The 12,440-nt window shown below is 46.0% G+C and overlaps 1 protein-coding gene across 1 annotated transcript in view; it reads left to right on the top strand.

Annotated features, from left to right (window-relative positions):
- Nucleotides 1-656: 656 nt before the first annotated feature.
- Basp1 (brain abundant, membrane attached signal protein 1) overlaps nucleotides 657-12,440 on the top strand; it is a 47,670-nt gene continuing 35,886 nt past the window's right edge. The window contains exon 1 of the mRNA NM_022300.2: nucleotides 657-860. The gene's annotated coding sequence lies outside the window, so the exon portion shown is untranslated. The remainder of the gene's footprint in view (nucleotides 861-12,440) is intronic.

The following is a 12,440-nucleotide window of genomic DNA, read 5'->3' as shown; positions in this document are numbered from 1 at the left end:
CCTTGGGGGACACCCTAAAGCCAGCGGATATCTATCTTGATGGTTTCAAGAGAGGCGTCGCGTCTATTCCAGTCTCACTGCCTACGTGATAGCAGAATCTCAGCCTGTCGTCTGGAGCGGGCTGGATTGAGGGGCAGAGAAAGCTGGCTGCGGCGAGGGAATAGTTCACCAGCCCCTTAAGTCTGAGCGAGAGCACGAGCTAATTATTCAATGCTTTCAAATAAAATGTGTGCGAGACAGAGAGAGGAGAGAAATCCACAGACAGTCCCGCCGCGAGTGGGGGAATGGAGGGGCGTGCAAGGAGGCAATAGGAGGGGGGACTGACAGAAACTGTTGGGGAGGCGGGTAAGGCACAGGGCTGTAGGGGAGGGATCTGAATGAGGATAGCAGAGGGTGGGGGTGACTGTGCGGGTGTGGTGACGGGGGCGCTGGATCACGGGGCGTCTCGGGGCGCAGTGGCTGCTGGAGGAGAGAAGTTGGGGACCCCCCGGGTGGCGGGGTGCGAACGGAGCGGGAGGGGTGCAGGCCGCGGGCTGGGAGAGGAGGGGCGGGCGCGAGGCGGGCGGGGTCGGCGAGCGGAGGAGCTGGGCGGGCGGACGCGCGGGGGGGGAGGGCGCTGGGCAGGAAGGGGAGGGGGAGCGATCGAGAAATGCAGAGGCTGCAGCGGCGGCGGCAGTAGCGGCAGCGGCGGCGGCGGCGGCGGCAGCGCTCCAACTCGCTCCACGCTCCGGGCTCCGCCGTCGAGCCGGGAGAGAGAGAGCCTTTGCTGAGCGGCCAGGCACTCGGCCGGACGACACCAGACACCCGGGCCCCTTGGAGGCACCGCGCTCACCCAGGGCCGGCACAGGCACCCAAAGCCGGTAAGGAGGCGCGCCGTGGGTCCCTCACGCCACCGCGGACTCAGGGCCACCGGTTCCCCAGGGCCCCGCCCCACCCTGAAGCCTAGGGTTCTCCAACGGTGCAGACTGGGTGCGGCCGGGTTTAGACACAGTGGGCGTGGGATTCCTCTAAGTGGGCTCTGTCGCATTTGGGGATCCATGGTGATGCTTTCCCCCAAGGTGGACAGCTTCGGAAGCCTTTCGTAGGGTGGGGAGCTTGCGGAGGGTGGCGGCGAGGCAGATGAACAGAGTTCGGGAGGGAGTGGGGCGGGAGGGTGGGAAGCGGCTGGTGACCGGGAAATACCGAATGCGAAATCTTTTTCAAGGCATCGAATCCCCTGGCCTGGGTTCTGTGGGCTAAACCCAGTCTTCTGTCAGCGGAACGGGCACAGCCACGGAGAAAGCGCTCCGTGTGAGGGGCGCAGTAGCAGAAGATGGAGGATGGGGGTGGGGTGGGGAGGGAGAAAGAAGACACGGAATCTGGTCTGATCGGAAGGGGCGGGGGTGGATTGGCCCTCAGGACTCCTGGATCTTGGTTTGGGGTAACCGAGGAACACGAGGTTCGGAAGACCGTGTGCACGCCCGGGGCAGATCAAAGCCCTAGCTCGGTCTGCGGCTGAACTGCCTTCCCACTAACCTGTGGACATCGCCAACATTTTATTTATTTATTTATTGAGCCTTGCGCTCAGAAAACGGGCCGCGCGCCTCCACCGCCGCCCCAGCCTGGGGGGGCTGGGGGTGGGGTGGGCTTGAACCTGACAGCCCGCGGTCCGAACCGGCACAACCCTTCTGCAAGACAAGATTTCTGTAGATTTTCCCCCCTGTATCTCAAACGCTACAACCCAACGTCTGGTTCCCGCTTCCCTACACCATTAAAAGAAAAATTTCAGAATCCCTGGATCCGATGGCACACAATGCGTGGCTGGGAACCGCATTCTTTTCATGAATATTCATCGAACGCTTGGCCCTGTTCCTAATCTGCTACCCCCACCCCCCACGCCGAGACGTTTCCGCCTTTAAGCGAGCTCGGTGGACAGCCTCTGCCCCAGAGATTTTCACTCTGTTGAAAGGAGCACAGCGCACATGGGTGCGATTTTTCAGTGTTTGGCATGGGAGTTGACACACCTCTGTCTTGGCCGAGACCACTGGCCACTTACGTGGCGGGCTAAAATAAAACACGGCTATCAAGGGGACTGCTATTGGGGTGTGGATTAACCTCCGCCCCTGGGAATATAGCAAGGGCCCGCAGACCTCCAGTATTGCAGGCAAAATGAATGAATCGGGACTGTAATTACCTATTCCTTTGTCTTGGCCTCGCGCATGCGCCGGAGAGTAGGGTGTGGAGGGCCAGGCAGCCCCATCATCCATCCACCCACTCCCCTCCCGAGCCTAGGAACAAAGGCGTTTGCCCTAAATGTTTCATGAAACCCTTGGACACAAATGACCACCCCTCCCATCACCCCCTCCCTACTCCCTTCCCCGCGAGGCTCGGTCTCGGTCTTGTGTATGCTTCTTTTTCCCCCCTCAAGCTTTCACATCTCACCCATTTTTACGGATTGCAATTAGTCAAAAAAAAAAAAAAGGGAGGGGGAATTGTGAAATATATATATATATATATATATATATATATACATATACATGTATATGTGTATATATATATATGAATATGATGCACACTGCTGTTTTCCTTTCTAGAACTGTCCATTGTTCTTTCTGTTTGTAACGCACTGCAGGGATGGTGGTTTTCTTAGTCTGCACCAATTAGCTGTTTGCCTGACAGATCTTTATTGCGGGTCATTTGACCAAGGAACATTAGTCTCAGACCAGCGATGGTGTTGCCCCTGGTGATACCACCTGGGACAGATTAAGACATCTTGGCATTTAAATGAACAAGATGGCCTACAGAAGCCAGCGTGAGAAAATGGTTACCTTTCCAGCAGCCTAAGCCTTTCTGAATTCTCTTATTCCTACTTTATTGTTTCATTAAAGACTCCAAAAGGCAAACCTCGCTGAGGTGGGGGTAGGGGGGGGGAGGAAGAAGGCGCTAGCATTGCTGGGAAGAAGATGGCGAAGCACCAAGTTCATAATACCCCCTTCCCCCATTTAACAGGAGCCATGATAGTCCTTTGATGGCAGATTTTCTTTCAAATGATGTATTTCTCAGCGTATGGCTCCTCAGAATTTTTTTGGTGCTGGTTTACTTCTGCTATTCTAAACAGGGCTTACTATATGTGTCGGGAGCTAATGCCCTATTTCTGCAATGGTGGATTGTGTTTGAAAGGCTTTCATGCCACAGGATTTCTAGTAGGTCCTGGTGGAATAACACGTGGCAGAAAACGTCAATCTTCCCTTTTGTTCCTTAAAAAACAGAAAATACCCTCAATATTGACCACAGTCACTATGCCACAGCTTATAATTGGTAGGGTGAGTGTCTGGCTGCTTCTTAGGTGGCAAAGGTTCTATTCTTCTGATACTTAGCAATTAATTTCATGTATTGAGAGTCATGTATTATATTCTGTCTGAATTATGCATTGAGTAGTATAATTTAGAGGGTTATAGTATGTTAATGAAGTCTTTTTTCCCCCTAGGTAGTATTTTTGGAAGAGAGTGCTGGATATAGTCTAAAACCAATAGCTTTCAAGTCAGTGAGCTTTAAGATTTTTGAACAACATAATTTTAAAATCAATTAAAGATATTGTTACTTTCCCCCCCATTTAGTCAGCTTTCTTGCTACACATTAGCAGAAGGAGAGAGGGAGCTCTTTAAAATCCTGATATATTGCACCAGCATTTGACTACATTGATTATCTGGACATTTGTGGTCCTTAGCTGGCGTTTACGCTGTCTGTGGCTTATGAAATGGATCTCCCTCCATTCCCCTAACTTACATCTTCAGTGGCCGGGCCGTCAGCATCAGGCTCCCTGTGCTCCGAGGCCTCTTTGTAATCCTCCTGGAGTTTCCAGAACAAATCACATTATGGTTTTAAGTGTACTAATTATGTTTTCTTTATTTTTATTTCCCTTTAACTTCAAGCCATTTGTATTTCATGGTCAAGATAAATGGTGTATGAAATCAGAGAAAAAAAGCTACCTTTTGGGAATATTGTTCACTGTAAAGTAGATGTCTGTGCCATTCATGGCAGCTGTGTAAAACATGGCACATCAGAGTCCTTCTTCAAATATCTCGAGTAGCACGTTTACACACGTGCATATGTACATCATGGATGTACACACGTATGTCTATATGAATACACTATAAAATCCTGTTAATGACAGTACTAAAGAAATGGGTTTAGAATGTTGCTTGGCATGGTTTTATATTTTGAAACAGTTCATTTCTGTCCTTGTAAATACATGCTCGAAAAGGGACGTCTTACTGGTACCAGCCCATCAACATCTTATCAATACTTCTAAAATAAATGATCTACATTGAGTTTAGCTCGGGCCTCAAACTCACACTAACCACCATTATTCTCTACGTGCTGGAACAATTACTACTAAATAAAGGACTTACACAGATTATTATTATTATTTTTTGGTCTGATTTTTGTGATCTCTTGTAAAATTTCACCTTCAAAAGCTGTCCAAAAAAGTTCTGAGAATTACGTCAAAGCTGGTACGCTGGTATCTGGTTTGTTGGATTTGCATAGGCCTTTACTGCTCTAAGCAGTTTTCACCTCCTGTTCTCCCTGATGATCGCCATAGCTGTCACCTAGGCAGTTGCTGAAGACAGCATACAAGGACAAGTTGCTCTTCTCCAGAATGGGTGCAGTGTGTGTCTGCTCAGCTCAATCCTTTCCGACTCATTCTCTCCCCAGACTTCAGCTAATCCAGTGACCATGAGATTTACTCTTTGAAATAACTACAGAGATGCAAACAGGCAGAATTGCTTTCAAGATAAAATATGTGTTTTCAGGGGAAATTTGCAGGGAGATTTCCCAGGTTTTAATGGAAAGAAACTGGGTGTGGAGCACCTTTCGGTTGTAAAACAGAGGTAGTAATGCCCATTTTCAGGCTATAACAAGGATCATGCAAGTCTGTGGATGACTAAGAATGGTGACTGGCCCTTAAGGGCTCCTTAACCTCTCCCTGTGTGTTGTTTGATGTAGTAAATGGAACACATTACTGACCAGTATCTACCAGGTTGAGCTGCATTTCTCATCCTGGCTGACAGAAGAAGACCTGAGTACTTAGCAACAGTCAGTCAGAAACAGCTGATCTCAATATAAAAGGACTCAGATAGCTCATATGTTTACACACACACACACACACACACACACACACACACACACTCATATATGATGCATGTACATAATTTGATATTCTGTGGGCACTGGGTGGATTTGCTCCAAAGTGGGCCACATGGTCTCAGTCTGGCCCCTTTGATCCCAGGCTGCTTATGAAAGTCAAGAGGGACTCATAACCAGACTGTCAAAGAACTGTTACAAGGCAATCCCTCTGTAGCTAGGAAGACAAACATGCAGACAAATGTTGCGTGGCAAACCTTTTGAAAGCAGAGAATCACAGTCATGTTCTCACCAGGGTGCAGATCAGTTTTCATTCTGAGGAGATGCCAGTGTAGGAAATGGTAGGCTTCAAACAGCATTCTTCCTTTTCCTCTGGGAGTTTGGCATGGGATGAACTGAGGTAGAGGGAGCCCAGGAGTGGTTTTCCTTCTGTACCCAGAGGATTTGAGTACAAATCCAAGGAAGCACGTAGAGAAGATTCTGGGTAGCTGAGGCACTTGGTGCACAGAGGGTGTGGCTAAGTGGGAGTTCAGGAAGATATTCCTGAAAGCTTAGGAGATTTGGAAACAGAAACTATTTGTGAGCACTGGAGGGGACTCGAACATGAGGAAATACTTCAGGATAATGGAGGAGAAACATGGTATAGTGAAGAAGGCAAAAACCTTTGTATGTGTCACTTGGAGCATTCTGTGAACTTTTAATTCATTAAACTTTAATAAGAGCTCACTTTTGCATAGCTGGGCTTCAATAGCTTTTAAACCCTTCTTTTTTGGAAATACATATTTTAGCAATAGTTTGTGTATTGTGTATGGAGTATGGTATTCAGAGGTAAGATTTTTATAGGCTGGTATGGCTGGGATTGTGATCAGTACCATAGAATCCTGTCCCATCCTTTGAGTTGACATTCACCCTAAAGTGATGGACAAACCCATATCCTTTACTTCATCCTCTACGTCTATAGCTAGTCACATGCTTCTTCAAATGAGGTCAGTGTTACAAGCCAGGCCCATGTGAGGGCCTAGGGAAGCATTTGGAAGAAGTTAGATATCAGTGGGTAAAAGTCAAACTAAGCTATCGCCCCTTGAGGATGTCTGCAAGATACTTCCTAGTTCCTGTATGCCATTATATTGTGATAGCACATGCCATAACTGAATTTTAATCCCCTCACACTAATATAATATGTATCTCACCTGTAAATAAAAGGAAAGTAGAGATTCAACTAGTGTGCCTAAGATCTGATGGTTTTCAGCCCTACTCCATTCACCATAGTTAATTATTGATCCATTTTATCTTATGTAACGCAGAGTCTCAAAGCTAAGTAAGTGATTTTTAACATACTAACACCGTCAGTATTTCACCTAGAGTGAGTGATACTAAGTTTCTAATGAAAGACATCTACTGTACAGTTTAACTATCCAAGCAGTAGACACAGTTAAGGCTATCAATTAGAGATGGCTTCCTTCTAGTGTCTAAAGGCTAATGTCCTCAAGTCACTCTTTCCTGGCATGGTGACAATGATGGTGCCTGTTATTCAGACTTTCAATAAGTGTGGCTTCACTTGATACTTCTCTTGCCTTCCGTACTCACAGGTACAAGCAGTATTCCAAATGTCTTATCGATAACTCGGCTCTGAAGTTCGAAACTGGGCAGTAGCACACCTGTTTCCAACTGTGCAGTTAGGGTTACTTTGTAAGAATTAGCCTGTCTTCCTCTATGCAAGCCACACACACAGAAAGTGTTTCTAGCTTCTCTCTGAACCTCAGCTCTTCGTGAATTCAGGCCTCACTGGAGCTGAAGGGTGAAAGTTTCAGTACCTAAAACCTAAATAGTTACCTTGGAACTCTTAGGGAAGTCAGTGGTTTGCACAAAGTGCTATGAGCTGGTTCGTGACTAAGGGGAAGCTAGGTTATTTCCCAGCATGGATGTCATTTCCGCTGTACCATCCAACTGAGTGAGGCAGAAGAAAAAGAATGTCCAACTGGGTTATTTATATTCATGGCCTGAAACATATAAGAGTAACAACAATGACGACAATAATACCATTTCTCCAAGTCACCCTTGCTGGACAGTTCAGCTGGGCCTCTGAACCTCTCCCTGTTTCTCTACGGGGCTTCTTTCACCTTTATTACATCACACTTCCCCACTCGGGGAACTCCCTATTCCTTTATCCCCATGTCATCCATCTTGGCTCTATTTCTTACACTCTATGCACGTGATTTCCTTCTTATTCCAAATAATATATGACATGAATTAAAATGACCCAAGAGACAGGTTTTGATATTGGACCTTGCCTTTCCTTCTAAAGTGAACAATGGTGGCAGAATTAAATGTTTGTGGATAGACGGTACACATTTGAGGGAAAAAAAAAACAGTTTTAGACTAATTTTGAGTCTAAATGACCTAAACATGTTTGGAAGTCTCTGAAGACATCCGCTGTGTGAACTTTTGTAGAGAGGTGACAGACGCCCAGAGTGTTTGTGCCCATTGCCAGTGTTGTCTGGTTTGGAAGTTTGAGGAAACGGAAGATTTAATTTTTCTTTAAAGTTAGCAGTTACACTGTTTGAGCTGATTTGGGCATTTGAAAGGGCTGTGGCATCCTGAGTCGTCTGTTAGATATGGAGCTTAATTTTGGAATGTTTGGAACTGGTTTGAGCAGGTTTTGTTTACATGTATTCAGAATGGGACAAGCTATCATGTTTAGTTTTAGGTGGGAAACTTCTGTGTTCACATTCAAAACAGTCTAGACCTTTGCGTGGCCGGTAGCTTTGAGGAATTGCGTTTTTCCAGAGAAAACTGCAGTGTGTGAGTGACTTCACAGCTTTCAGAATGTTTTTTAGTCATTACTCATGAGTAGTCTCAGAAGGGGATCTATTCCTAGGGTAAACTGATATTAAGAGTTTTATTCTATGCCGATGAAGAAATAGACACACAAGAAAAGCTTGTCTGATAGAAGTTTGTGTATTATGAACTTCCTGGATTGCCTAGCGGAGAGGCTTTGAAAAGGCACACAACTAGTTCCCATTGGTGGTCTATTCAAAACAGTTACCACAGACCTAGGACAAGAGGAAAGCTAAATGCTAACAGACTGTTAAGTAGAGTTAGTGTATCAGAAAGGAAGCCAGCAGCACCCAGTGGCTAGTCCTTAAAGACGCAGGGAACAACGTTCTGGTTGGATGGTGAAGTCTGCAGAGACTTCCATTCCATCACTCAGGCCATCTGAGGTTGGTTCTGAGACTCAGAGTCGTGTAAGAGTATTTGCTGTCTTTGACCTTTACAGAAGTCCTCAGCTATTTGAGCAGGGGAAACGGTATCAGCAGTCTATATTTGCTTTTAAGGTCATCAAATATGATTGGAAAGAAGGAAAATAAGGAGAAATCTGTGACTTATAGATGTGAGGCCCCTCCCACTACCCTGCCTTTGTCCCGTAGTTCATGGTTAGGATAGGGTGAAACTAGGGGACCACTTGGATGCTTGCTAAAGATATTAATATGATCAACTAAGGTACCTTGGAATCGTTGCATGATTCATGTTCTCTAGGACAATGGGATGAATCTTGGTTAACAATTGATGGTGACAGTAGTTCATGGGGTTTTTGATCAAGCAACCTCAGGTAACATTACAAGTAGCACCCTATTGAACAAGGTTGTGGTGGTATCAGGGCTTCCTCAGTAGCCTTGGTGATCTTCTGTTGACACTTTAAGCTCTAACTTCCCAGGGCTCACTCAACGGGACTCTAGAAACTTGGTTTCAGAATTGTCAAACTGGTTTTGTTCTTTGACTACTTCTGTTTCCGCCATCTTGAGAGCTTGGCTTTGTATTTCTTTGTACTTTGACCCAGATGGGCAGGATCGCTGGGTAAACTCAACCCACTACAGTGCAGAGAAAGGCAGTGATGTCATAGGATCCTAGCAGTTGATTTCACTAAGGTAAGGCAAGATGATCTCTCAATGGAGAAGGAATTTTATTGATATCTCTGAGAGTATATTTAACTGACAACCGGTCTGAAAGAGGAAATTTTAATAAAAAGACAATGTGACTATGAAACAAATGCAAAAGTCGCCATGGTTCTCATCTCTAGGGATCCCCAGATGGTGTTACTATAGTGACCCTCAATTGTTGTTACTATAATGACCCCCAAACAGTGTTACTACAGTGACCCCAAAATAGTGCTATTACACTGACCCCCCAACAGTGTTACTACAGTGGCTTCCAAATGGTGTTAACTAACAGCGACCCCCAAAATGGTTAGCTAATGGTGACCCCCAAACAGTGTTAGCTAACGAACATTACTTTGTTGCTCTTGAAAGTCTGCCAATAGCAGCCCATTCTTTGAGTGTATCCTTATTTCTAGCAACAAATACATGTTAAGGCGAAAAGGAAGGAACAGACTGGGCATTTCACAGATTGGGACAATGGGCTTGTGCTATTGAAGTCTCTATGTGGAGACGTGCGATTTGATGGCTCTCTCTCCTAGTTTGATTTCCCTTTCTAGGCACACCATCAAAGGGCTGTTTGTCGTCTCTACAGTGAGCTCATCAAGCCGAGACTCCCAGAGAAATGGCAAAGGAGTCCAGACTGAGGCACTTTAGAGTAAAAAACATAAAAATTGAGCTGCTCTTTCTTAGGGCAGTGAGCCCACAGCTGTTTTGGGATTGTTGCGATTTCTATTGGAGAAAAGTGAGAACTGGGAACTGGGGGAAGGTTTGCCTTTCAAAAATGCCCTTAGGGTATTAGATGATTGTTAATATTAGTACACATTCGTGGCAAAGCAGCGTGCCCTGGCATGTTGGCCACTATTTGCTTAGTTTGCCTGGTAGGGGAAATAGCCACCAATCAGAGAAAGGATCTAGAATACAGCATACTTGGGTTAGTGGGACATTCAGTTGGGTGGGATACATTTACATGAGAATTTCTGATACATTTACACGAGAATTTCTGATAACACCTTTATCTGCCTCTGCCACTAAGTCCATAGCTCCAGTCTTGAGGGGCAAAGAGGAATTGTGAGCAGAAGGTTCCTTGGTAAATCCAGACGTTGGTAAAAACCCTTCTGCAAAGGAGGAAATGACCAAACACGAGGGAAGTTTTAGCCAGGGTACTTTCACAGCCATATTTCTGGAGGGGAAAAGGGGAAAGACAATCTGTTCTGGTTCTAGAAGTGTCTGGATTCCCCTAGTGTGGGTGGGATTTCCGATAAGTACGATGCAGGAAGAAAAGCTGCAGGGTCAGTAGCTGGTGGCCTTTGGAATCCAAGCACGACCCTTGTCTCTTCATTGTCTGGGGGAAGGAGACGGGAAGAGTGTGAAGGAAGGAGAGGAGAAACGGTAAGAGGGAAGGGAGGGTGGGAAGACTCACATTACGGAAGTGGAGGCACAGGTATTTGCTCTCAGCTCAGTGCCCTCCAGCAGCCAGCACAAAGCTTCCCAGACAGGGAAACAGAACCAGCAGCAGTTCTTTCCCTGTGCTTCTAGGAGACTGGAGTCCAAGACCAAGGAGCCGCAGGGCAGAGTCGGTTTCCTCTGAGGTCCCTCCTCTTTCGTCCTCTGGCTGCCTTTTCTGGGCTTGTTATAATTTAAAGGTTTATTTCTGAGGGTTCAGTCTGTCAGGGATGGGGAATCGCTACGGCAGGAGGGTGAAGCAGCCGGTCACATTGCATGCAGTTTGGAATCTGTGAGAAAGGAAAACTGAGACAGCCTGGCGTCCTTCTTTTCCATGGGACCCTAATCCTGCGATCACTCACCTTCCACGGTGGGTCTTACCTCGATTACATATTTCAGGAAGCACCTAGACAGGTTTCCATGGTGATTCTACACACAGTCAAGTTGATGATGAGGATTAACCATCATAGAGTGTACGTATTACTACTGTCCTTTTGGATGTCCTAATTTCCCTTTCTTGTAAGGACACAGGCTAGATTGGATTAGGCTCCGTCTTATCCACTTCAGTATTGATTGAACTACCTCTTGATAGGCCTGTTCTCCATACTCAGTCACAATGCCAGGAAGTGGAGCTTCAACTCAGGAATTTCAGGGGTTTACAATTCAACCAGTCAATGACAGTTCCTGATTGATCTGAAAAAAGGATAGTTTGCTAGGGAAATCGTTGGATACTCAGTATCTCAAGAGGGAGCAAGGGAGGTCTATACAACTAGAGTCCTGGTTGAATCTTCACGAAGCCATTGAAGCCAAGCATAAAGGTTCCCATTTGGTGCATGGGATGAAGGAAAATTAAAGGTTTATTTCAGATTCTCGTCACTAGAGAAAGCAGAGATGGATACAGGAATCAGACAGGTTCCTAGACTTACTGTGTTAAGGATGATAAAGGGGTGTGCAGGTCCCATTATCTGTACAATTCTGAAGGACTTGGGCACATAGAAGGGGCCCCCAAATCTTTACACACACCAACCCCCCCTGTGCTTTTGGAAGCAAGCATCCCCTAGTAGTTATATAAAACACATGGTAAAACCTAGCTTTCCTTTTGGAATTGTTTTATAAAGCTTTTCTTCTACACGATGATTCCCGAACACTGCAAGAGACTGAAGAAAGGATCAGAGAAAGGCTTTCTCAGTGCAGGGAGATGGGGGCCAATCTTTCGTTTTCTAGAGTAGAAAGGAGAGTATTCTGGGGGGGAGCTTCTTGTGAAGTCCTATCAACGGTGGTGATGATGGGTACAGAAGCATCAAGCAGGTCTTCTGGATCTTACCTGAGCATCAGGATTACTGGTAGGAATTCATTAGATGTTTTCCTCTCTCTTCCCTCCCCTCTCCTGCCCTCCCCCCTCCCTCTCTCCCTCTCCCAGCCCCACTCTGGGGCTCTGGCCAAAGGGCCTGAGAGTTTTCATGGATGGCTTCAGATCAGTAGAACATTGAGGTAGGGATATTGTTGACCATGTCAGACATCATGTGCCTTCCCTGGTGACTAAAAAAAAACTGAGACTAATAAATTTTGGGGCCTTTCCCTGTAACAAAATAAGCAGTGGTTCACAAAGGGAGTTTTTGAGGTACATTCTTGACACGTGCAGATGCAGGTATGTCTGCTATTAACACTTGCTCTTGCTCTTTTTTTTTTTAAGAGCTGTTTGCCATTGTAGAGGGTGATTTCTCAAGTGAGTCAGCCACTGGTTTCTGGTTTTCAGTCTCAGGTCATGTCAGGTAGGGTTAACTATAGCCATGCAAATATGACCTCATTAGCCTACTGTGAAACTGAAGATGATAATTTAATTTCACTACATGAAATAAACAAGCCCAGAGCTCTAACCAAATAGAAAGGCGATTCTACTTAGTATCTTTTTTAAAAAGTTTTGCTGGGAGAGATCTC

This window comes from Rattus norvegicus, chromosome 2, assembly GCF_036323735.1.
Source record: "Rattus norvegicus strain BN/NHsdMcwi chromosome 2, GRCr8, whole genome shotgun sequence".
Taxonomy (NCBI): Eukaryota; Metazoa; Chordata; class Mammalia; order Rodentia; family Muridae; genus Rattus; species Rattus norvegicus.
This window is presented reverse-complemented; position numbering and strand designations above follow the sequence as displayed.